Raw genomic sequence first — 26497 nt, 5'->3', positions numbered from 1 at the left:
AAGGCAGCAGTTACTTTTAATGCTACAGAACTGGAGACTTGATGCAGGTTCAAACTGTAAATCCTGTGTTGGGGAAGAGATCTATACACTGCTTTCCAGTTCAGACAGTCAAGTCTACACTGCAACAGCAAGAAAATCTATTGCCCTTCACAGACCCTGGGAGCTTTAATTTCTCACCTATTTCATTTGATAGATTAGGTAACAGCAGAGAAAACTGGACCACAAAGGAGTTCCTGATGATACAAAGAAAGAGAAATTGAAATATAGTCATTTGGTCATCCATCCAACTATCTGACATGTATCGAAGTCCTGTGACTTGCGCAGCACCCATGGAGTTTATAATCTACAGAAGGATAGACATATACACATCTGATTTTAATGTAAGAAAGATTTTTGTAAGTCTGGTTATTAATTGATCCCTAGGGCTATGCTTATGGCTTCTAATAACAAAGAAGACTGCATTCACATTGACTTTTAAAAAATAAGATCAAGGTACGCTGGAAAAACCTAACAAAAATGCACAAGCCTTTACAGAGAAAATTGAGAATATTATTGATAAACATAAAAAGCCTTTAGTATGATGTAATCAGCAATAGAGCAAAGGTACGGTTAATCATGCATAAGAATATGAAATAATGTAAAGTTATAGGTGTTCTACTAATTAAAATAATGAATTAAACCAAGGTGAATTATATTAAAGTCCCCATAGGGTTTTTCATGGATGATTTTGAACATTTATCTATGTGCCTATCATCTATGTATGTGTGTGTATATATATATATATATATATATATATATATATATATATATATATATATCAGTCTATGCCTCTATTTATCCAAGATCAAGATTAGTAAAGAAAATTTAGAAGAATAAGTGTGGAAGGAGAAAAATTACCCTATAATATATCCTACTTACACTATTATACAATCAAAATTTATAACATGATTCAATCAATAGTATAGCTTAGGAACAGAGATAAATTGACCAATAATAAGACTAACAATAGTTTTTAAAAAGGCTCATGGTTGTATTAAATCATGCTGATATATTAAAAATAAAATTATTTAATAATTTTATATATATTTAATAATGTTCAGGCAATTGGTAATGTATATGGATCTGTACACTAAAATAATTTGAGGTGTAATAAACATCTGATTGAAAAAGCAAATTTTTAAAGCATTTTTCAAAAGAAAATATAAGAACATATTTAATGGTCAGAACATTGAGAAATAATTAGAAAGATAGAAAAACTATAAACTATAAGAGCAAAAACTGATGCATTAAAAATGATTATATAAAGGTAAAATTTTCATATAAAAAATCAGTAGATAATTACTATCTAATTAAAAAGTGATATTGAAAGCAATTATGGTAGCAGTACATGAAACTGACAATGTTTGTTTTAGTATGTATAAATGTGTCTCTTTGTCATCCATATCATATAAATTAATAAGAAAAAAGTGAAATAAATGAACAAAAAACATGAACAGAAAATTTATAGGAGGTAAAACATACATAGTCAAAGAGGAAAAATAAATATATGGTCAATTTTACTAAAAATCTAAAAAATTAAAATATAAACAATAATGTATTATATCATGCCCAAAAGTCTTTCCTCTTTTTAGGCTTCAGAATGCCATTCATGAGCAAAAATATTATAAAATAAGAATTTAATACCCTACTGGGGATGTGTAAATTGGTATACCTATTATTAAAGAGTATTTTGTAATATTGTGTAAAGCAGGAAATATATAACTTCCTTCCAACAAGCAATTCTATTCTTAATCATGCTCTCCTAAAATGCTCAGAGGAGGAAGCGAAAAGACATACAGACATATAAAGGAATACTTTTTACCTCATGGTTTGCAAAGGTTAAGAAAAAGACTAGAAATATCCCACTATCCATATAATTGAATGGATAAATAAATTGTAAGCAAACCACAGGTTGGATTGCCTTAAAGCAGCAATGTAAATGGGCAATAGAAATCTCCAAATACATATCTGTATCATCACTAATGGACTTAGATAAATCTCAAAAAGTAATGGTTAAATAAAAATTAAATAAAGGAAACTGCAGATTGAAAATATAGTGATATTATTCATTCAAATGTATTAACATTGAGAACATTATATTGCAGTATTATATATTATATATAATATATGCATACAAAGTTTGTTTTCCTTAGGCATACATTATTACTTAATGTTAAAAATGATTTATAAGAATGATGACAAATCCAAAATAGTAACTTCCTTTGGAGTACAAAAGAGAATGAGATTAGGTAAACATGAAAGACAGAGCTAAATAACCATAGCTATAAAAGTAGAACAATAATAAGAACAGAGCCAGGTGTGGTGGATCACATTTGTAATCCCAGTGACTCAGGAGGGTGAAGCAAGAGGATCTCAAATTCAAGGCAAGACTCTGTCTCAAAATAAAAAAAGGGGGGGAAGGGATATAGCACAGTGGTAGAGTGCTCATGGATTTAATCCTCAGCACTGAAAGGAAAAAAAAAAAGAAATGGAAGCCAAATATAAGATGGCAAAATATAAGATTTATTAAAATTCTATGCTGTTAGTAGTGCTCTCCATATTTCCCTTATCTTTAAATAGTTTACTAAAATTATTTAAATAGATGACTCAAAATCATTAAGAATTTCTAGCCTAAAATGTCTGACTTTGAAATACGTAAGAGGGAATTTAAATCACGAAGTAGCGAAAAGACCTCACTTTATTCACCTTAGCAGCCACAAGGCTTCATTTGCCACAACAAATGTATTAATCTTTGACCTATTTCTCATACTTGTATATAAATCCATCTCTATATCTCCACCTGGATGTTCACTCTAGATATCTTATACAGTGTTCCTTAAATATGCTTTTCTTGTAACCTTCCCCTTCTAGGTAATAACTCTTTCCAGCTGCTTCATGAAACTTGGTCAACCATGACATTTTTATTTACTTGCCACACCCAGTTTTCTCTAAATCTTACTGACTGTACATCAAAATATAACCAGTTTCCTACCATTTCTCTTCACCTCTATCACAACTATCTTTGTCAAAACCATCAACTCTCCTGCCTTAATGATCAAAATAGCCTCTACAGGGGTCCTGCTATTTCTATTCTTGATACTCTACACACAAGCCAAAATGAGACGGAAAACATAATTTCAACATTTTGCCTGACAATCCCCTGTATCTCCTCATAGTGAATGTGATTAAAAGGACACTCACTGTCAACTCACTCATTATAGGGAATGTTGGTGGCTAATAACTTACAGCAGTTCCTTCCCAGTGCCTGCCCTTGGCCAAAGGAAGTCACTCCACCCTTGGTTGTAGTAGCTTCTACAATTAGGACTCAGTTGAACCACTAACAATTCTGAGCAGGTAGAAATTGACACCCATCTGAGCAGATGGAAGAAATTTTTAAGTAATCACAGATCCCTAACTGGTATTTTGCCTTTCAGGTAAACTGTCTTTTTTTTTTTTAATAAAATAGGATCCCTTTTTATTTCTCTGGTGTACATGTGGTGGTTTGGGGAAGGACTGATTTGAAAAAGACTAAGTTTACAACCATAGGGATGAGGTCTAAAGCAAAGAATATCAGGAGCTCCAAGTCTGTCAAAATGCAATGAAAGGAGAACTCAGTCTTTGTACAAGCACCTCCTTATTAATGTATTGCTTATTGACCACAAGGCCATCAAAGTCTACATTGCTTCCACAGCACTAATTTATACATTCTTTGTGAGAAATAGTGCTATCTCAGAGTCTCTTTGATGAGAAAACATTAATATGTTGAATTTTGAATACATTAATGCATATTCAAGCTGATTTTACATCCATTATCTCATGTGATCTTCCTCTCACAAAGCGACAGGTAAAATAAATAGGATCAGCATTATTCCTATATGCATAAAGGACATTCAAACCCATCCTTTTTTAAATACCTAAGATCATACTCTATTTATCAAGGACTTTGAATTTATCTGCTAAATATATAACACTTATTGCTTCCTACAAGAAACTGCTGTGCTATGTAAAGGAAACTAAGAAGCCTCAGTGGATAATTATGAAATCAGGTTCAAAAGGTGTTTTCAAGTTTGTGTTAGAAAAGATGTGTTAAGAAAATACAAACTGTAAAGACATTAATACCATATAGGAAAAACCACAATCTCGTAGTTGGAGGAAAACTAAAAATCCTTCAGCTCAAATAAAATTGTAGTTTATTGCACATCAAAAATGCATATTTCCTTTATTTCTTTTTCAATGTATAGGTAACATCAATCACCCAGAAGAAAAGAAGCATGTTTGAATATTGCAAATCTTCTAAATTCAATAAGACCCTTAATTGGCTTTATTCAGGGTACCCTCCTCTCAGATTTCTTAAAATCTTTTTTATTATAATTGAAATTTAATCAATATGCAGTTCTGATTACTTATAACCATAAACTAGTTATTAAGACGCTGTGTACAGAATGCCATAACTACCAGTTGATGAAGAGGGAAAAAAGGCAAACTCAGCTCTGCAGAGAAGAAATAACAGAGGAATGACTCAGAACTTCATTTTCAATGATTGTGTAGGTAGCATTTATGCTATTTCTCAATTATGTTCACTTATCCTTGAGATATGGAAAGGTGTAATTTCTTTACCACAAATGCATTCCACCATGTGACTTTAGGGTTTCAAAATACTCTACATGAGAGGCAGATCAACAGGAAAAGCGATCCCCTGATACTTCACCAAATAGTCCATGATTATTACCGTTGTCTTTATGATTATATGTGAGTGTGTAGGGCAAACTCTCCTTAAACTTTTTGACAAAGAAAAAAAAAATAAATGTAAAAATACTGCTTGCATTCTATCCTTGGTAGACATACATATCCTGTATAAAGACAAATGTGGTACATGCAAAAAAAAAAAAAAAAAACCCTGCCATGGGCAAGGAAAGATGATATTAGATGTTCTTGTTCTTTTAAGCTTAAACTGCCATCTTCTTGGCCATATACAAATGATCCCTTGATCTCTATCTTTAGTTTAGACCAGCATTTCATTTTGATTTTTCTTAAATCTACCACAGATGGAGGTTTCTGTAAAATCCAATAAAAATGAATTACTAGAAAACTGGAATAGAAGACCAAGTATATATACAATACAAGCCTCTTTCTAGTATTAGATGTGATGGACTTAAAATTGCTTGGCCAATTCCTGTAAAATTCCATTAAAGCTTATTCTCAATTTCAGAACTTACCTCATTACGGAGCCAGAGCCGTAATTTTGCAGACAGACATCCACCTGAGAAACACATGTGGAGTGGCACTGATGTGTTGTTAATAGACCAAAATTAACATGCTAATGGTGATATTTAAGGGGTTTTGCTTATTATTCATGAGATATGGAGGTAAATTATCTATGTATGTTAACATTTCTCCTTCACAATATTTCTGGGAAACCTTCATAGCTACTGGCCCCATTTTACAGATGAGAATACTGAAGTTCAGGAAAGTAATCCAAATTTCTCAAAACTGTTTTAATGCTAACTTCTACTTTCTTTTTTAGGAAACTGTGTAGCCAAATATTAAATGCACATCTTTACTTGGATATTCTAAGTGAATTTTAGGTAAATTTCATTGCACCCATTATTGAACATGAACTTCTTTCCATATATAGTTCTTATTTTGTATTGGTTAGTTCAACCTGGAGCTACTCAGGGCCATATTAGCTACTTCATGGATACAATATAACACTGAAGCCAAGGAAAGGTTCCAGCAGGCACGATAAATAAAGTGAGAAGCACAAACTCTTAAATTTAGGCATTTATGAAGCAGGGGGTAATCTAGGACATCTTGAATACATCAGTCAAGAAATTACCATATTTTATGTAGGCTAGCTCAAATTTGGTTTCTTTGTCTTACATTTGAAAAATTACAATAAGGTCAAGTTGCAAGTCTTCAGATTCTACGCATCCTCTAGAAGCTGGGTTGGAGACCCACAAAGACTGACTGAGGCTGGGTGAAGTCCATGCCTCCCAAGTTCAAAAGTCATGGAGGCTGGTTGGAGTCCTAGACTTTGCCAGTGGAGTCTGATTAGTTAAGAACATGGAGTCCACAGTTGAAAGAAAATTCCTTCTACAAACTGCTTGCTCTGTGGCTCCTCCATAGTGGCACCATCTGCTTCCCTTCTCTTTTTTTTTTTTATTGGTCGTTCATAACATTACATAGTTCTTAATACATCATATTACACGGTTTGATTCAAGTGGATTATGAACTCCCGCTTTTACCCCGTATACAAATTGCTGTATCACATCAGTTACCCTTCCATTGATTGACATATTGCCTTTCTAGTGTCTGATGTATTCTGCTGTCTGTCCTATTGTCTACTATCCCCCCTCCCCTCCCCTCCCCTCCCCTTTTCTCTCTCTACCCCTTCTACTGTAAATCATGTCTTCCATTTGTATTCTCTTGACTTACCCCTCCTTACCTCTTATATGACATTTTGTATAACCCTGAGGATCGCCTTCCATTTCCATGCAATTTCCCTTCTCACTCCCTTTCCCTCCCACCTCTCATCCCTGTTTAATGTAAATCTTCTTCTCAAGTTCTTCATCCCTACCCTGTCCTTGTTTACACCCCTTATATCAAAGGAGTCATTTGGTATTTGTTTTTTAAAGATTGACTCGCTTCACTTAGCATAATCTGCTCTAATGCCATCCATTTCCCTCCAAATTCTATGATTTTGTCATTTTTTAATGCAGAGTAATACTCCATAGTGTATAAATGCCACATTTTTTTTTATCCATTGATCTATTGAAGGGCATCTAGGCTGGTTCCACAGTCTTGCTATCGTGAATTGAGCTGCTATGAACATCGATGTAGCAGTGTCCCTGTAGCATGCTCTTGTTAGGGCTTTAGGGAATAGACCGAGAAGGGGAATAGCTGGGTCAAATGGTGGTTCCATTCCCAGCTTTCCGAGAAATCTCCATACTGCTTTCCAAATTGGCTGCACCAATTTGCAGTCCCACCAGCAATGAACAAGAGTGCCCTTTTCCCCACATCCTCTCCAGCACTTATTGTTGTTTGACTTCCTAATGGCTGCCAGTCTTACTGGAGTGAGATGGTATCTTAGGGTAGTTTTGATTTGCATTTCTCTGACTGCTAGCGATGGTGAGCATTTTTTCATGTACTTGTTGATTGATTGTATGTCCTCCTCTGAGAAGTGTCTGTTCAGGTCCTTGGCCCATTTATTGATTGGGTTATTTGTTATCTTATTGTCTAATTTTTTGAGTTCTTTGTATATTCTGGTTATTAGGGCTCTATCTGAAGTGTGTGGAGTAAAGATTTGTTCCCAGGATGTAGGCTCCCTATTTATCTCTCTTATTGTTTCTTTTGCTGAGCAAAAACTTTTTAGTTTGAGTAAGTCCCATTTGTTGATTCTATTTGTTAACTCTAGCGCTATGGGTGTCCTATTGAGGAATTTGGAGCCCGATCCCACAGCGTGTAGATCATAACCAACTTTTTCTTCTATCAGATGCTGTGTCTCTGATTTAATATCAAGCTCCTTGATCCATTTTGAGTTAACTTTTGTGCACAGCGAGAGATAGGGATTCAGATTCATTTTGGTGCAAATGGATTTCCAGTTTTCCCAGCACCATTTGTTGAAGATGCTATCCTTCCTCCATTGCATGCTTTTAGCCCCTTTATCAAATATAAGATAGTTGTAGTTTTGTGGATTGGTTACTGTGTCCTCTATTCTGTACCATTGGTCCACCCGCCTGTTTTGGTACCAGTACCATGCTGTTTTTGTTACTATTGCTCTGTAGTATAGTTTGAAGTCTGGTATCGCTATACCGCCTGATTCACACTTCCTGCTTAGTATTGTTTTTGCTTTTCTGGGTCTTTTATTATTCCATATGAATTTCATGATTCTTTTATCTATTTCTACAAGATATGCTGTTGGGATTTTGATTGGCATTGCATTGAACTTATAGAGAACTTTTGGTAATATCGCCATTTTGATGATGTTAGTTCTGCCTATCCATGAGCAGGGTATGTTTTTCCATCTTCTAAGGTCTTCTTCTATGTCTTTCTTTAGGGTTCTGTAATTTTCATTGTATAAATCTTTCACCTCTTTTGTTAGGTTGATTCCCAAGTATTTTATTTTTTGGGGGGATATTGTGAATGGAGTAGTTGTCCTCATTTCTGTTTCAGAGGATTTGTCGCTGATATACAGGAATGCCTTTGATTTATGCGTGTTGATCTTATATCCTGCCACTTTGCTGAATTCATTTATTAGCTCTAATAGCTTCTTTGTAGACCCTTTTGGGTCTGCTAGGTATAGAATCATATCATCTGCAAATAGTGATAATTTAAGTTCTTCTTTTCCTATTTTTATGCCTTTAATTTCTTTTGACTGTCTAATTGCTCTGGCCAGTGTTTCGAGGACTATGTTGAACAGAAGTGGTGAGAGAGGGCATCCCTGACTTGTACCAGATCTTAGAGGGAATGCCTTCAATTTTTCTCCATTCAGAATGATGCTGGCCTGTGGCTTATCATAGATTGCTTTTACAATGTTGAGGTATGATCCTATTATCCCTAATTTTTCTAGCGTTTTGAACATAAAGGGATGCTGTACTTTGTCGAATGCTTTTTCTGCATCTATTGAGATGATCATATGGTTCTTATTTTTAAGTCTATTGATGTGGTGAATAACATTTATTGATTTCCGTATATTAAACCAGCCTTGCATCCCAGGGATGAATCCTACTTGATCATGATGTAGAATTTTTTTGATATGTATTTGAATCCGATTTGCCAGAATTTTATTGAGGATTTTTGCGTCAAGGTTCATTAGAGATATTGGTCTGTAGTTTTCCTTCTTTGATGTGTCTTTGTCTGGTTTCGGAATCAGGGTGATGTTGGCCTCGTAGAATGAATTTGGAAGTTCTCCCTCTTTTTCTATTTCCTGAAATAGCTTGAAAAGTATTGGTGTTAGTTCCTCTTTAAAGGTTTTGTAAAACTCTGCTGTATACCCATCCGGTCCTGGGCTTTTCTTAGTTGGTAGTCTTTTGATGGTTTCTTCTATTTCCTCTATTGTTATTGGTCTGTTTAGGTTGTCTATATCCTCCTGGCTCAATCTGGGCAGATCATAGGACTCAAGGAATTTATCTATGCCTTCACTATCTTCTATTTTATTGGAGTATAAGGATTCAAAGTAATTTCTGATTATCTTCTGTATTTCTGAAGTGTCTGTTGTGATATTGCCTTTTTCATCCCGTATGCTAGTAATTTGGGTTCTCTCTCTTCTTCTCTTCGTTAGCATGGCTAAGGGTCTGTCAATTTTATTTATTTTTTCAAAGAACCAGCTTTTAGTTTTGTCAATTTTTTCAATTGTTTCTTTTGTTTCAATTTCATTAATTTCAGCTATGATTTTAATTATTTCTTGCCTTCTACTTCTTTTGCTGTTGTTTTGCTCTTCTTTTTCTAGGATTTTGAGATGAAGTATGAGATCATTTATTTGTTGGTTTTTTTCTTTTTTTGAGGAATGCACTCCAAGCAATGAATTTTCCTCTTAGAACTGCTTTCAATGTGTCCCATAGATTCCGATATGTTGTGTCTGTGTTTTCATTTTACTCTAGGAATTTTTTAATTTCCTCCTTGATGTCTTCTAAAACCCATTGATCACTCAGCAACCTATTGTTCATTCTCCAGGTGATGCTTGCTCTTTCCTTTCTTCTTTTATCATTGATTTTCAGTTTCATTCCATTATGATCAGATAAGATGCATGGTATTATCTCTACCCCTTTGTATTGTCTAAGAGTTGCCCTGTGACATAGTATATGGTCTATTTTTGAGAAGGTTCCATGTGCTGCTGAGAAAAAAGTGTAGCTACTTGATGTTGGGTGGTATAGTCTATATATGTCAATTAAGTCTAGGTTGTTAATTGTGTTATTGAGTTCTATAGTTTCCTTATTTAACTTTTGTTTGGAAGATCTGTCCAGTGGTGAGAGAGGTGTGTTGAAGTCTCCCATGATTATTGTATGTTGGTCTATTAGACTCTTGAACTTGAGAAGAGTTTGCTTGATGAACACAGCTGCACCATTATTTGGGGCATATATATTTATGATTGTTATGTCTTGTTGGTGTATGGTTCCCTTGAGCAGTATGAAGTGTCCTTCTATATCCCTTTTGATTAGCTTTGGCTTGAAATCTATTTTATTAGATATGAGTATGGACACTCCTGCTTGTTTCCGCGGTCCATATGAGTGATATGATTTTTCCCAACCTTTCACCTTCAGTCTATGTATATCTTTTCCTATCAAATGCGTCTCCTGTAGACAGCATATTGTTGGGTCTTGTTTTTTGATCCATTCTACTAGCCTGTGTCTCTTAATTGGTGAGTTTAAGCCATTAACATTTAGGGTTATTATTGAGATATGGTTTGTTCTTCTATCCATATTTGTTTATTGATGTTACTAAACCTGATTTGTTATCCTCTTTGACTACTTTCCCCCCTTTACTGTCCTACCTCCCATTGTTGGTTTTCAATGTTATTTTCCATTTCCTCTTCCTGTAATGTTTTGCCAAGGATTTTTTGAAGAGATGGTTTTCTAGCTGCGAATTCTTTTAACTTTTGTTTATTGTGGAAGGTTTTAATTTCATCTTCTAACCTGAAGCTTAATTTCGCCGGATACACGATTCTTGGTTGGAGCCCATTGTCTTTCAGTGTTTGAAATATGTTATTCCAGGATCTTCTAGCTTTCAGAGTCTGTGTTGAGAGATCAGCTGTTATCCTGATTGGTTTACCCCTAAATGTAATCTGCTTTCTTTCTCTTGCAGCTTTTAAAATTCTCTCCTTATTCTGTATGTTGGACATCTTCATTATAATGTGTCTAGGTGTGGATCTCTTATGATTTTGCACATTCGGCGTCCTGTAGGCTTCTAGGATTTGGGATTCTGTCTCAATCTTCAATTCTGGGAAGTTTTCTCATATTATTTCACTGAATAGACTGTTTATTCCTTTGGAATGGAGCTCTGTGCCTTCCTGTATCCCAATGACTCTTAAATTTGGTCTTTTGATATTGTCCCATAATTCTTGGATGTTCTGCTCATGGTTTCTTAGCAGACTTGCTGAGCTGTCTATGTTCTTTTCCAGTTGAAATACTTTGTCTTCATTGTCTGATGTTCTCTCTTCTAAGTGATCTACTCTGCTGGTAGTATTCTCAATTGAGTTTTTAAGTTGGTTTATTGTTTCCTGCATTTCTAGAATTTCAATTTGTTTGTTTTTTATTACCTCTATCTCCCTGTGAAATTGATCTTTTACTTCCTGGATTTGTTTGTCAATGTGATCTTTCATTGTCTGATTTTGCTGTCTCATGTCTTCCTTGAGACTCCAGATCATCTGAAGCATATATATCCTGAACTCTTTATCTGATATTCCATCTGTTGCAGCTATTACCTCTTCTAAAGTTGAGTTGACCTGCATTGCTTGTGGTCCTTTCTTTCCTTGTCTTTTCATACTGCTCGCGTTTCTTTCTGCTTGGTGCAACTGTTGTGTTTTGAAATTTACCCCCTATTTATTTATGTTGCTCTTGTATACTTGAAAAGTCTCCCTTGCAGGTGCGGGCGGCGGCTGTGCCCCTACTCCAATTGGGGTGACGTGTCTACCACGCTGGCGGCTCTCTGGGCCTGTTCCAGGAGTGGAAGGCGGCTCTGCTCTGTCCCTATTCCAATTGGGGTGTCGTGACTACAATGCTGGCAGGTCGCTGGGCTTGTTCCGGGCGTGGGCGGTGGGCTTGGCTGGCGGGATTCCACCTAATGGCAGTCCCTAACCTCCCTGCTTGCTAATTAATGGCTTCTCTGAGGCGCCACGCCTTCTGTAGCTGCGGGGCAGGCCGCGCGAATCAGTTGGCCTGGATCTCCGGGGTCCTGCTGCTGGCTGTTTTGATGTTGCAAGCTGTTGGAGAGTGGTGGTGTATTCTTCAGCTTTCCCGGATGGTGGCCGCTGACTGCCTGGATGGAGTGTCCGCTGTTTTGATGTTGCACTCTGAAGGAGAGTGGCGGTGTGTCCTTCAGCTTTCCCGGATGGTGGCCGCTGACTGCCTCGGTGGAGTGTCCACTGTGGGGGATGGGACTGTACCGCTTCCTTCCCCTTCTGAGATCCCGTGCTCGGCCCAAGGGTCCGTGTGGGCTTGGCTGGTGGGATTCCACCTAATGGCCTTCCCTAACCTCCCTGCTTGCCAATTAATGGCTTCACTGAGGCGCCACGCCTTCTGTAGCCGCAGGGCAGGCCACGCGAATCAGTTGGCCTGGATCTCCGGGGCCCTGCTGCAGGCTGCTGGGATCCCTGGCACTCTATCACTTTGATTTTTTCTGCTTGCCCCTCCCCCAGCGCTGGCTAGCCAGGTTTCGTTTTGGCTGCTACTGGGAGGAGGGGTTGGAGGTCAGGTGTCTCTGGTTTCCCCCTAGTCTTTATGGAGGCTCAGCTTGATACTCCCTCTCCCGGCAAGCCTAGGAGAGATTTTATGCAAATTTCCGCTGTCTGGGGGGTGAGCTGAATGACACCGACCTGTTTTGATGTTGCACTCTGAAGGCGAGTGGCGGTGTATCCTTCAGCTTTCCCGGATGGTGGCCGCTGACTGCCTCGGTGGAGTGTCCGCTGTGGGGGATGGGACTGTACCGCTTCCTTCCCCTTCTGAGATCCCGTGCTCGGCCCAAGGGTCCGTGTGGGCTTGGCTGGTGGGATTCCACCTAATGGCCTTCCCTAACCTCCCTGCTTGCCAATTAATGGCTTCACTGAGGCACCACGCCTTCTGTAGCCGCAGGGCAGGCCACGTGAATCAGTTGGCCTGGATCTCCGGGGCCCTGCTGCAGGCTGCTGGGATCCCTGGCACTCTATCACTTTGATTTTTTCTGCTTGCCCCTCCCCCAGCGCTGGCTAGCCAGGTTTCGTTTTGGCTGCTACTGGGAGGAGGGGTTGGAGGTCAGGTGTCTCTGGTTTCCCCCTAGTCTTTATGGAGGCTCAGCTTGATACTCCCTCTCCCGGCAAGCCTAGGAGAGATTTTATGCGAATTCCCGCTGTCTGGGGGGTGAGCTGAATGACACCGACCTGTTTTGATGTTGCACTCTGAAGGAGAGTGGCGGTGTATCCTTCAGCTTTCCCGGATGGTGGCCGCTGACTGCCTCGGTGGAGTGTCCGCTGTGGGGGATGGGACTGTACCGCTTCCTTCCCCTTCTGAGAACCCGTGCTCGGCCCAAGGGTCCGTGTGCTGCTTCCCTTCTCTCTGACTCTATTTGGATTGGTTTTGAGACAGAAAAGGACTTACATCAATTATTTCTTAAACTTCCAGATATATAGAAACTAATCCAAATGAGTTTCATGTTTATACAATTTAACAAGCATGTAGCAAATAAGAGTAGGATAATATTATAATTAATAATATATAATATAATATTATAATTAATAATAATATATAATATTATTGGCTTTGTAAAACAATGACAGTTCCTCTGGGATACAGGCTCCTGATTAAATTGCTCACATAATTTTAAGAGACCATACCATTGGATTAAAGCAGGAATTTTCTAGAATTCCAACTGAAAAATAGTAGATTCTTCAAATTGTCAAACCAAAATCAAGGAAAGCAATCATTAAATTACATGTAAAAATCATGTACCATGATTTTTCATAGGTTTTGGGGGAAGTTATTATTGGTTCTTTATTGTTTTATTTTCTGGATATAAGGAACCTCTTTTCTTTTACCTCGTCTGTCTGTAATTTGTAGCAATTAGTAGATTATACTTCAGAGACTGGAAATAAAACACTTATTTTTTCTTCTTGCTGATGCCTCTAGAATTCATGAACTCTTATTGAGTCTTCAAATTTTCATGGAAATATATTTATGCACATAATTTCAGTAAGAGTCTTTGTAAGAAAACGTAATTGTTAAAAGAATGGTTATATAACCAAGAATCTGATTGCAATGTCATATTTGAGAATGATAATTCATAGAATCAGATATGACCAGGCAGCTTTATAGAACTAAGGTTGACTTTTGAATCCAATACTTACAAACCACTACTGAGAAAACCAGCCTTGTACTTCACATACAGGGTTCCCAGACTAATGGGTAAGTAAATAAGATCACTTCTTAGTAGGCTTAGTAAACTTAGCACATTTGGGGATTTCAAGAAGAGGATTGAGGGACAATTTCATTCAAATGTATGAACACCATAGGTAAAGTCTGCCTCCTTCGTCTTTAGAGATTTTTTTAAAGTCTACTCGGAGAACCCTTATGAAAAATTTCATCAAAGTCAACTTTTAAATGATCTACATATTCAATTACCATTCTTCTGGCACTTCTGTAAATATTCAGGTCAAGTCTAATAATATCACATTTAAGTTGTGAAAATAACGTTACTTGGTTATTCTTAATTTAAAAAAGTGGTATAACAGTAGGGAGAAATGGCCACATTTCAACAGAAAACTGTAGCACACTTTTGTAGGTACTAGATTTAGTCCTGTCCATTGTCTTTGACCTATTTTTCACTCCTTGCTAAACCCCATTTTACTTTCACTTTGTAATCTACCATAAATTGGACCGCATCCTGCTGTCCTGTATATTTTATCAGTCCTTGATAAATTCTCGATTCTTCTGATTACCTTCAGTATCAGGCTACAGCATTCCCAATTAACATTTCCATTTTGTCTCTTGCCATAGTGTCACTGAGAGTTAAAACCTGACTGTCCAGGAGTTTATTTGGCACCAGGCATTGTCTTGTGGCTGACTTTTCCTTCAATAGCTGAAGAAGGCTTTGAAGCTGAAGCTGGAGAAATTCTTATAAGCACCATGGAATTCAACAGCACAATGGAGAGGGCAGAGTTGGTGCCCAAGGACATGGAGGCTGCTCAGGACTCTCCCCAGACACTTGCCTCTTCCACTCTGGCTCCAGGAAGTAAGGACTGCTCTGCTCAGGACTCTCCCCAGACACTTGCCTCTTCCACTCTGGCTCCAGGAAGTAAGGACTGCTCTGTCACCCACATGTATGACATCACCAAAGACATCCAAAATTACAACTACAAAATCTAAGTGATTGTCACTGCTGTCCTCACTCTCAGACTTAAAGATGCTTCAAATCTAATGCTCAGATTTTTTTTAATTTACTTTTTTATTATTCTCACTTTTTTTAGGTTCTGGAGATGGAATCCAGGGTTGCTCTACCTCAACCTCTGAGCTAAATCTCCAGCTCTTTTCATTTTATTTTTGAGATGAGACCTCTCTAAGTTGCTGAGGCTGGTCTCCAATTTGCCACCCTCCTGCCTCGGCCTCATGAGTCGCTGGCTGGGATTACAACAGAGCCTTCTTCTCTGCTAGATCTTGCCCTCACCTACTCTGCCTTCTGCCTTGCTACCCTATGTTAGTAAGAAACTGTGAAGTCAGTTAATAAAAATCCCCCCCCACCATTGGTAATCTGCTCAAGTTCCTCATCTCACACTTTTCATGTCTAAGTCTTTGATCTGCCTTTAGCAAGAAACAAGTTAGGTCAGGTTATCAGAAGTCCTCCTGCCCTGAATGGGTCCTCTTAGTGATTTCCATCCACTGACCCCCTCACTCTCCTCCTTGGATATAAATCCCCAGCTAACTTCATTTCATTCATACTAGATCCTACTCTGCCTCTACTGCAATACTCCTATGACAACAGTGTTGAATGAAGTCTCCCTGCCACTTAAACAAATGTTAGATCTATTTTTTTACAAAGGCAAGCCCTCCTTAACAAGAAAAGTTGACCAATGACCTGAGAAGAAATAAATAATAATAACAGAATGCATGTTTTAAGTAAACCACCAAAGAGTCAAATCTTCATCATCTGATGATGATGTGTTTATACCATGTACAAAATTACCTGGCCCAGAGTAAATGTTGAAAAGGTGTTTGTTATTTTTATTCTTGTCATACTCCTACCCAGTAAGGGTTTAGATATCCAATATGACATTTGACAAGGGTTATTTTTGTTTTTTATTTAAAATATTGCTCAACAAATCCCGAGTGGATTGGATTAACACTAGGGTTAGCTCAATTGGATTGAGTTAGGATATGAAATAGATTGTTTCATTTTGTTTTAGTTTTTATTGGAGGACTCTTAGAACCCCTATAGTAAAAGAAATTTTCATGGTAACTCAATGATGTGGTTACTACCATAAACACCTTGAAAAGTAACTCAAGATAATTCCTCCCACTTATCCTCTATGATTGTTCTTGCTGAATTTCAGGTGTGTTCCAAAAATCACCAATAACTCTTTATACTTCTATTGGAACCACTACTTCAGGGCTTGGCCAAGGGAAATGTATTTTGGGAAAGTTTTTGAGTTCAACTAGTAGAAACACAATTTCCCTTTTTCAGTAAGTATTTTCACAAATAAAACTAAGTTTCAGAAAAGAATGTTTGGAACAAGTCATTTTATTAAGATCATGGTCTTTTAAAATGTTTCAGAGAACATTTTAGCTTTTGGTAATTTTGCTTGATTTTCTGATGAGAGATCCAGTTTGCAAATTTTGAAATGCCTATTAATTATAGGTGCAAAGAAAATTTGCCACATAATTACCACTGACCATGAAATTACTTAACTCACACAAATAGGCACCTTTTATTTATCTCCCTGGCTTCGACATTATTGTTACATAGTGCTATGAGTACAAACATCTGAAGGTCAAGAAAAAAAATTGTCTCTATCCTCAAGTCACCCAGGACATCATGTAAGGTTCTATAGTAGCATCTACCTACCTACCCTGTAAGAGAAAAAAAGGAAACAGGAGTATCAGGCTTCTTTCATTACTAAATTCTGTTGCTTGAATAGCCCCAGGGACATGCTCAGATATGCAGAGAGGTACTTGCAACACACTGGGTACCTTTTTTGAGCAGAAATAAAGCTCTTTTTTCCGAAGTCCTGCTTATACTATTCTCATGGGACTTTTGACAAAAGAAAGAAATTTGTTTCAATATTTAAAATTCTTCATGTGACCAGCCTCACAAGTTTGTATAGGAGGCACCATATTTTATGACTCCTATTACAGTGTAGAGATGCACTCTATCCTGTGTTGAAGCACCGATTAGCTTTTCTTTGCTATTTTCCAACAGGATGCTAATACCTCGGATGGCAAAATCACCTTTCCTTTATCTTTTTATTACCCACACTGTCAAGGGTTGAGGCATTGTGACCAGAAGCATTCAACAAATTGTGTGTGTATGTAATTTAGTTGATTATTGTTCATCTTGAAGACCCAGACATTGTTTATTTGGGTGGGGGCAGGGGAATAAGTTTTAATGACTTAAAATCTTTAGATAAAAAAGTAAGCCATTCTACTATCCTAATCACCATGGATCTGAGAACAGTTTCACAGAGATGACTTTAATATAATTAAGGACAAGAAATAATTGTTTCCTCAGTCCAAATGCCAACATTCTGCAAATTATGTCACAAAACTCACCATAGACACATGCTTTTTTCTGAGAGCAATTTAAAGGAGGAAGAATACCATTCAGTTTCTATAATGAAAGTGGGTAGAATTTGTCCTTAAAAGTCATGCTGAAATTGTTTTTAAGGTTTGCATGGCTGTAATTATCCTGGGGCTGAATGTAGTAAATGCAGTCTATAAAAAAAGGAAATAAAATTAGCTTCACTCTTTAAATGATTGTGCCTTCTGACTATGGGGGAAGACATTATTTTTAAAAATTACATTTCTCTTTGGATTGCTGAACAGAATAGCTCACTGGAAGGACTTCTGTGAAAAAGAAATATGGAAATCTTTTCTATTAAATAAAATAGAAGTTTTGAGAATAGCTGGATGTGAAAGCACACACTGTAATCCCAGTGACTCGGAGACTGAGGCAGGAGGATCAGAAGTTCAAGGTCCAACACAGGAATTTAGTGAAATCTGTCAATAAATAAAATTTGAAAAGGGCTATGGATGGAGCCTCATGCTAGAGTTCCCCTGGGTTTAATCCTCAGTATTACACACACACACATTCACATATATACACACACACAGTATTGAAAATAAACAATTCACTTGATATTTAAGTATTAATCAGAGAAGAATTGATACATATTTTCTAAAGTGCTCTCTGAAATACTTACGATTGAACCCATAACCAATTTATTTTCTTTGACTAAGGTTTCATGTACCATAAACAACCGGGAATAAAGCTCACCCTTATACTACAAACACTGTGATAGAAACCACACAGAGTCTTCTGAGCTAGCTACAGAGACTTCCAGTTCCCAGTCTCTACATTCATGAGGGTGATCAACCCAGACCCACCCCAAATTGGTCTGTCTACTTGTGAGGGTGTGCTATCACAGTCAAAAAACGGGCTAAGTCATAGATACTTATCCGAAAAAGGAAGACTGTCTCCTCTGAAATACAGAAACCATAATATAAGCAATGGATTAAGGTGAACCAGTTCTATGTAACCCAAAGATCTTGAGAATATCTTTACATGCTGATGAAATGGCAGAATTATTGGTGCAAAAATGATAGAGTGGGAGGAATGTTTAATTTTATTTTATCTATTTGCATATGCAGCTAATATAGTGATATTCTCCTTCACTACATAATCTTGACTTCCTTACCATGAATTTGTCCTTGAGGTAAAGTGTACCAATTCAGTAGTACACAAAGAGTTTAAAATATGCCATGACAGGACAAAGAGTCTAAAATCTATCACCCAAGGCAATTTAGCATACACCTTTAGTTTTAGTTTTCCCACCCACCCAACTCCTATAGAGTAATGTATCCAAATATTCTCTTAAAGGAAATAATTTAATAGCTTTTATTAAATCACGACTCTAAAGGAGACACTGTTGAAACAAAGAAAATGAGATTATCTTTATGTGATAGCTGCTTAAAGTCTCATAGTGTACCCATGTAAGGAAAACAAATAATGAGAGCTTAGAAAACTTTTATAAATAGAGGCACACATAAGAAAATGGCCAATTCTTGGTTGAAAATTAATAGTATCACCTGCCCAAGATACTATGGTATTACAAAACAAAAACATTAAAATAATTACAAGCTCAAAAAGAGGGGGAAGGATAGTCATGAAAGGCAATAATTTACTTTTTCAGCTTAAAATAATCCACAGTTCCCTATTGCTTTTAAGATAAATTTCAGTCTCTATCAACAAGATCTTTGAACTCCATGATTAATTATATATATATATATATATATATATATATATATATATATATATATATAGAGAGAGAGAGAGAGAGAGAGAGAATATGAATACCAGGGATTGAGGGGCTCTTAAGCACTGAGCCACAATGCCAGCCTTTTTTTTTAGTTTTTGAGACATGGTCTTTCTAACTTGCATAGGGCCTCACTAATGTGTTTAGGCTTACTTTGAACTTGTGATCCTCCTACCTCAACCTCACTAATGTGTTTAGGCTTACTTTGAACTTGTGATCCTCCTACCTCAACCTCCCAAATCACTGGGATTTCAGGCATTCACTACTGTGCCTGGCTCATGATTTGATTTCTGATTATTTGTCCTGTATTATCACTGAATTTTACCCATTAGATCTTTAGACTATGCATTTAAAATTATTTATTATGTTTCTACCATAAAGCAGACAATTTTGTTAGGCCCTAAGAATGCAGTTATGAATCAGAGAGACTTACTAACTGCTAGTGGGGTGGAAAAATAAGTAAATTAATTAATACCCCAATTGAATTATGGCATATAGTAGGAGCAGTGAAATAAATAAAACATGTGAGATAATGCAATAATTAAGTAGGAGTTAGTCCAGGGGTGGATAGGGATCACTGATGTAGTGACAGTTTAGCAGAGATCTGAATTTTAAGATCCAACTTACATTGCCCAAAGACTAGAAAGATTTTTCTAGGTTTAGGGAGCCATTAATGCAAAGGTTATGGAATGAAAGTAGTTTATTATACTCAGTAACAGAATACTATCATGTCAGGAAGGAGTGAGGGAGGAGCTCAATGACACAGGACTTTGTAAGCTCCTGTTAAGATTCAAGGTGCAATAGAATCCATTGTGCTCCCCTTTCCAATCAAGCATTTCCACATAAGGTCTCCTCTGCCTGATTTACTGTTCTTCCTTCTTCACCTGCCCAATTGTTCATAATTAATATAGAAACCAAGTCTGAATTCACTTTTGCAATTTCATGGCTGGCCTATATCAGGTGTTAGATGATTTTTGAAAAATTACAGAAATATGGAGACCATCGTTTTTCCCAATAAAATTTTTCATAGGTTGTGGAATACTATCTCCTCCCTTTCAATGACAAGAGCAAATAAAAATACAATCCTGATTAAATAGAACTCACCTTCTCAAGTTCAAGAAGGAGTCCTCCTACCTCCTTTGAAGAATATTTAAAATGCACTATACCTAAGTTTTTACAATTCTGCACTAAGAATATTAATATTCACATTTTACTCTTGATTTATCCCATTCCTTATAAAATACATATAATATATATAAAGCAATTGTACACATAAAATCTTATGAATAAACATCTATATTCAGTTTGAAATATATATTCAGTTTCATATGAGTATATGTATATACGTGTGTGTGTGTGTGTGTGTGTGTGTGTGTGTGAATTTCATCTCATAGTATGGAAAAAAAATGTATCATTTTGGCTTAGGTTACCAAAGAGATTGAAGGAACACACTGAGGAAGATACAGACCCAGGAAAATCTCAGTGTCTCTCTTCTTTCTCAAGACAGCTGTCTTTTAGACTTTAATGGGATCATTGATACATGGAGTAGTCTATTGGTTTCATGATGTCAGAGTTTTTAATACTTCCTTGCTATGGCAATGTGTCTATCTCTGCTGTCATTGTCAAGGATATGCCTAACACATTCCCTGAAGAGTTTCTCAGTTAAAACCTGAGTCTTTTCACAGAGCTCATTTCCAATAGCAATTTGGAGAGTGGAATATCCTCCTTTCCTTGCAAACAACTCCAGTTGTGAAAATGAAAAAAAAAAAAAGAATTGGTTGCCATGACTAATGACTAATTTGGGAAATTTTGACAAGGACATAATTTCAACTGGTGATTCTCAGCACTGAGATAATTTCATACTTTGTGAGAACCAGTTGGTGAAACCTTAATTCAAACCTAAACTTTATTTTTATAGGAATTCACTCAAATTGAATTGACATAGGCTAATGGTTTTTTAACAAAGCAATCAAGACTGTAAGCCCCTAGGGAGAAAATTTAAAGCTCCAATGTTTTGTTACATGATATTTAGGTAATATCAGAAAGACTTTAACAGTTACCAATATAGATAAAATATAATTCAATCTTATTCACGTGAATTTCGAAGAAAGATATTTATGTACTTACTTAATAATAATAGTGTCCTTTAAGTACCTTCTGTCTCATAGTACTACATGCAGAACACATACTTGACTTAACTTATTGATTTTACTAATATTTTAACATTTGGATTTGCCACATTTAAGACATTCTTTTTTGAAATTCTTGAATATGTAATGGACGGATCTCTTTATAGAATTTGACATTAAAAAGCAATGCTGAATTTCATACCAATTCTCTACTTTAAAAGAATTCTCAGGATCTCGCACATGATAGGCAAAGGCTCTACCACTGAGTCACACCCGGTCCTAAAAAATTGATCTAGCTAATATAATGCTTCTTTTATTTGTGGTTACTATTCATCAGTGATAAACACATCTTTTTAAATTCAGCAAGGATTTTGAGGAACTTAAAAAAGAAGTATGTGCCCATAATGAAATTCATTTTCTGTACTCTACAAAAAAAAATTTGAGAAAAAAACTGTTCTACCCAACTAAGTGAATATTGGAAGATCAGTCTGCAAAGGAACAGACAAAATAGGTAAACTGTTTCTGTAAGGGACAAGATAGAATTTCAATATCTATGAGTCATATATTCTCCATTACAACTACTCACATTACTGTTACCATTCAAAAGCAGCCACAGATAATATGCAAAGAAGAGGAACTATGTCTGTCTTCTAATAAGACTTTATTCAAAAAGAATGCCATGAGCTAAATTTGACCCAGGGGCCATAGATTCCCAAATTCTTCCTGTAGGAATAAGAGAAAAGTTTATTTCAAATATAATTTTAAGATAATTATTTTATCAATATATATTGGAAGTATAAGTTTTATTCAAGCTTCAAGTGGACCATAGGTAATTACATAATTTTATATGTTTTATGTATACATGTGTATATACATATAATTATGTAACTATTTGTGGATCTTTAAAAGCTTAAATTAGCATATATAAGATATATATATATATATATATATATATATATACATTGACACAGAACTAAATAATTATATATGCATCATATGTATGTATACATTTGCATATATGCACACATGAATGCAGGTGTTAAATAAATTAGTATTACTTCATAACTATTTATGTTAACTCTCAATAGAAGCATTGCTTTAATAGTATTATAAACTTGATAATTTATATTTTTCTTTATGTACAATGGCAGATATAGACAGGCAAGTCCCAAACATTCCACTTCGCCAGTCTTTCAGCTCCCTTCATGCCTCTCAACTCTCAGCTGGTCACGTTGCCAGCTATCAACTCTCTGAACCACAGCTATCTTTTCTCACCTTGTGTTCTGAAGTCCCATCTCTGTTGTGTCCTGCAAGCATTCCTTCCAATCTCCATTCCATCTCCAGAAGATCTCTGACTAGTGGATGTCTAGTGGATGACTAGTGGATGACTAGTGGATGACTCTTGTTCTATTTTTTTATAGCTTCCAACACTTTAGGCATAAAGCCTAAAGATAAGGTAGCTTGCCAGTTCTTGGCTTGCTCTTGGCTGTACGCTTTGGCACAATGTCCCCTTCCTTCCATTTTATCATGTATTTTTGCCTTAAAGACATTTGCAGGTACTATTCCCTTTACCTGGAATTCATTGATTAACCCTTGTCTCCTCATCAGTTTCCATGAGGGATGATAACATATATTTGAGCACCTAACCCAGATTAATCACAGGGTGGTTACTAACATAATGGTGTTCACAAGTATATAGCAGGAAGGAAGGAAAGAAGGAAGGAACGAGAAGGAATGAACAAATGAATTATAGCCTAGTGTCTATTTTTAGATGTTTGATGAACATACATCAGACTCCAGTGATAAAAATGTGGCAAAACCAGTCATATTACCCCTATTAATGGTGAACTGTGTGCATATCTGCTTTCTACTCTATAACTCCCAAGGGCATTCCTCTCTGCTGATGTAGTGTGTCAGTCAGCTTTCATTAAATGCAATGGATCACTTTTTCTTTTGTCAAATCAGTAGTACTAATTATCAAGAATGAGTTTTCATTCCCCTTAAAGCATTCCTAATCTGAGACCCCAGGAAGAATTTCAGAATAATGGAGAGCTGGAAACATTCCCAGGTCTTAGATTCAACCTGCTGACAGCTTATGGTTATAAACTATTCAGGGGAGCAAAGCTGTTAGATCAATTTGTCTTGTGGAAGTTCTAAGAGAGTTTGCTCAGGCACACTTTCTTTCTGATATGTTCAGCAGTCTAGAGTGCTTTTGCTGAGCTGTCGGGAAGACTTGATTTTCCAGCTGTTAAAACAGATGTCATGTTCAACCCTAAGGGATCAAAGCAATTGCTAAAGTTTTTTTTTTCCCTGTATGTATAGAATTTTCAAAATGTTTGAAACTTTGTCCTATGAAAACTGGTCTTCATCATTCAATATTGCTGCATATCACCCTATTTGTTTTTGAGCTGTATGGGTACTCCCGAGGGGGCCTGTGGAGTGAAGGTAGAACAGTCATAAATAAACTTGAAATAGACTTTTTAGGGAAGAACATTATTTCTAGACTTAGTAGGCTCCAGAGTATTTTTACTCAAAAATTTAGCTAAGTAACCCAGGATTTAAAACCCTGTCGGTAGGAAATTAGAAAGATATTAATGTGTATCAGAAGCTGAATACATCTTCAAATGTCCATGAATGTCTGAATGTAAACAATCATATTGTGAATTCAATATCGTTGATTAGAAAGCAAAGTCCATTCAATAGTTTTAATGGTTTTTCATGGTATTGTTATGGTAAAGAGAGGAAATTAATTCAAACATGTCATGTGTGTAATATCATGCATTCAGAAGACTTTTTGAAAGAAACAGATAATTTCATCAAATACATCATTTTGCACATAAGGAAACAAAAAAGCAAATTTTTCTGGGGATGTGACTTAACAGTATGTGCAAGGCTCTGGATTTGATCTCTAGCACCTTAAATTAATAATTAAAAATGTTGAATAACTGCTTGCTATTGCAGAAATAGTTAATAGCAGAGCTAAAAAGACCATTCACATATTCTGAATGGTATTCAAAAACACTTTCCATTACATCACACCACAGATAGCTGTATGTTTTTAAAAAAAAATACTTTCAATTTTATCTGTCACTCCTCAAATAATATTCTTAGTTTAATTAAGATATATGATGAATTATTTCCCAGCAAAGCTTTAAAATTTGCAACTCTAAATTTCATGCAAATAAGACTTTTTCCCTCTTGTCTTAAGATACTGAATAAGATTCACACATCAACTTACACTAATTAGATGCATTTGACAGCCAAAGGAAGAGAAGCTTTCAAGAAATTAAAAAAAAAAAAACAAGAAAAAGAATTCTACATATTTCAACAATATCCTTGCATTATTTTCAGAGGGAAGAATTTTTATGCTAAACTCAAAAGTGAATGAATTGAAAAATAAAAGCCCTGGCACTATCTTCTCTACTAATATTTTATCTTCAAATATAGTTTTAGCTATCCTGCTCTCCCCAAGTTAGGGCAGGATACTTAGGGTAAACCCCAGAATAGCTCCTAAAGTCCCAAATCCCTTTAATTACATGCAAAAAAAAGCAAACATATGTTTTCCACTTTAGATGATTTCTGCAAGGACATAATGACATCAATGTATGCCAGTAAGTTTCATCACCATGTTAGAGGAAAAGTTAATGTAAGGTGAAGTGATTGACAGAATCCTCAGAGTAGCTACAATTTTTCCATTTTTGCTATTATCAGAAATAGGCCATAGGATGCTTATTTATCACCTAATGCTTCTCCAATGAAGCAGTTGAAGAAGTTCTTTGACTTGAGATGAAACATTTCACATTTTCTTATGCAATCATGCAGTTGTATATTGATGGAAATCCAGAGTAAAAGGAGTCATCTAAAGACAGGACATTACTTTATAGGATCTCTCGGGACCAGAATTCAGATACCAAAAGGCATTCAGAATTGCATATGGTGCAATTGCCAAATCCATTGGAAGCTCCACCTCAATGTATGTGAAGGAAAGATTACATCAATGTATGGTAAGAGCTGGAATGTGAGTACAGCTTAATAAAACTACTTTTAAGAGTGGCTATAGAACTAGACTGAGTTGCACAGAGGCAAAGAAAAGTGAGTAATGGAGAATGACACACTAATAATTAGAGTTGCTTTTGGACTACTGGTGTACTCTGGTGAATTTTCATTTCTTTTTAAGAAATCTCTGAAGATATATTGAGGTGGCTTTCTGACTTTATTGTATATGCTCAGAATAAATCCCATCTGTTAGTACATCTCTGTTAATCACCCCCCCATCCCACAAAAGAGTTTATCTATAGAAGTGGCTATAAGTCAGTTACCGGGTGTTGCATCAAAAGTCATAGAAGCTGATTCAAATATTTGGGCAGAGGAAATAGTATAAAACCCTCAGCTTTATGTTCCTTAACCTTACTCAGTGAACAGGTTAATCACTTTGGCCTAACAGAGATAAAAGAATTTCTGTTCATAAATTGCTAATATCAGAAGCACATCTTCTTGATGGACACCATAAAACCTTGTGTGGTGCCACACTTCCAATATGTCTGAATCACCAAAGCATATTTTGAGTGACAAGGAAAGGATTAAGAGAGATTTAAGCAAACTTAAACTTAAATATTGACTGGGGTCCTCAGGATTTTCTTGTAAATGACTGCTGTACCATTTTTCTATTCTTTTTATATTGGTGGACAAAGCTGAAAACAACAATGAGAGATGATCAATACATCAGCAGGTGCCAATAGTTATGTCACTGAGAAAAGCAGGACCACACCACACTGTAGCACAAGGTGCATCCAAAGGGAAGAATGTCCCCAAGGCATCAGTTAAGAGCCTCCCACACTGATAACATGATAACAGGGACAGACACAATAGCATATCCGCTTTCTTTTCACCTTGAAAAAGTGAGAATAAATAAGAAGTGATCCAGAAAATAAACAAATCCATAAATCTGGGCGAACACAATGAAGAGAGTTCAAATGCAAATTCTAAGACAGATAAGACATAATTAAGGGACTTAACATTGTGAAAGTCATATACTGTAATGATCTCTCTCTCTCTCTCTCTCTCTCTCTCTCTCTCTTTCTCTCTCCATGATTATACAAAAACATGAACTAAAATTACT

This window comes from Urocitellus parryii, unplaced genomic scaffold (assembly GCF_045843805.1).
Source record: "Urocitellus parryii isolate mUroPar1 unplaced genomic scaffold, mUroPar1.hap1 Scaffold_60, whole genome shotgun sequence".
NCBI classification, from domain to species: Eukaryota; Metazoa; Chordata; class Mammalia; order Rodentia; family Sciuridae; genus Urocitellus; species Urocitellus parryii.
The sequence above is the reverse complement of the archived record's forward strand: the minus strand, read 5'-3'. Positions refer to the sequence as shown.